Genomic DNA, 1,394 nt, shown 5'->3' with positions numbered 1-1,394 from the left:
ATTTCTGGACCCTTCCACCTTTTTTTCACCTGGGTGTATACTGAGCATATGCACAGCTCTGGGATACTTCCGGTCAGTTTAGGTCAACTTCCAGGTCAAAGACAACTCTTATAAGAGAGAACTCAGAGCACATGTCTCTCTCTCTCTCTCTCTCTGATTGCCCTCCTGCCGGAGTGGTCCTACACAGGACTCTTCCTCCAACTGCCCCCCCCCGGACAGGTAAATATATCCTGCGTCTAAACTCCCTCCCTTCTTCCCTATCTATTCCTCCCTTCTCCCCCATCTTTAGTCAGCAACTGGGTTTAGCAGATTAAGGAACCTCTAAATACTTCCCTACACCCTATCCGTTTCTGATTCCTTTTCGGATGCACCCAAATACATAGCACATGCAGCCACCACTAGCTAGGTACACTATACACAAGTACTAGAAATCTATACATCAATTCTCCATGTGTATTATGTTTACCTTTGTGTGTTTTTGCAATAAAAATATAATCCTTTGATTGAAAGTTACCTTTCTCCCAGTCTCCTCATTAAGCTAGGCAAGGGATCTCTTTGCTTTACGCTGTCTTGTTATCCAGCCTATGGTCCCAAAAGTTTCCAAAAGGCTAATATACTAATTCCCCTAAATAAAACAGCCTTTTTGGTAACAGGTTGACATTAGACCAATTCATGGAAAAGAGATACAGTGGGTCCTCCTTATCTGTGAGTTTGGCATTCATAGGCCAAAGGTCTCAGAGGGCCTCCTAGCAGCAAATGGAAGCCACTTCCGGTTTGTGTGGGTTACTTCCAGTCGCATCCAAGAGGTGTTCTGAAGTGCAAGGAGGTTGCGCACTGAATCCCTGCGCCTCCCAGACACAACCATAAGCCACTTCTAGTTCACACTGAAAAATTCTGGTCATGTTCTGAGGCATGAGGAGGTCGTGCGCAACCTCCAGAGGGCTCCATGTGATCTCAATGTATCAACAAGGGAAGAACTGAAATCTGAACAGGGAATGGAAATAATCATTTTAGCAAGATGTGTGTGCGCATGTGTGCGTGAATATAGTGTAATAAGATGCATAATGGAACACAGCCAAGGGAATGAGAGTCTTCATGCTTTTATTTCAATGGTACTGAAGTCCAACATCTCACGGTAATTTCTGCTAGAGTTGTAGAGGGTACGCTCTTCAAACAAATAAATCCCTGAGAAATTTTCCAGTTGTTAACAAGGTCATTATTTAAAACAGCGGTTCCCAAACTGTGGTTCTGGACCCACTGGTGGGTGGCGGCTTGATTTTTGGGGGGTTGCCAAAGAGTGATGGAAAGACCAGACAACTTCGTCTTGAAGCTGTTCAAAAGTCAGATACTGTAGCTGCTAATTACCTTACAAATTGCTCAGCTCCTGCAGTTTG

Source organism: Tiliqua scincoides, chromosome 1 (assembly GCF_035046505.1).
Source record: "Tiliqua scincoides isolate rTilSci1 chromosome 1, rTilSci1.hap2, whole genome shotgun sequence".
NCBI lineage: Eukaryota > Metazoa > Chordata > Lepidosauria > Squamata > Scincidae > Tiliqua > Tiliqua scincoides.
The sequence above is the reverse complement of the archived record's forward strand: the minus strand, read 5'-3'. Positions refer to the sequence as shown.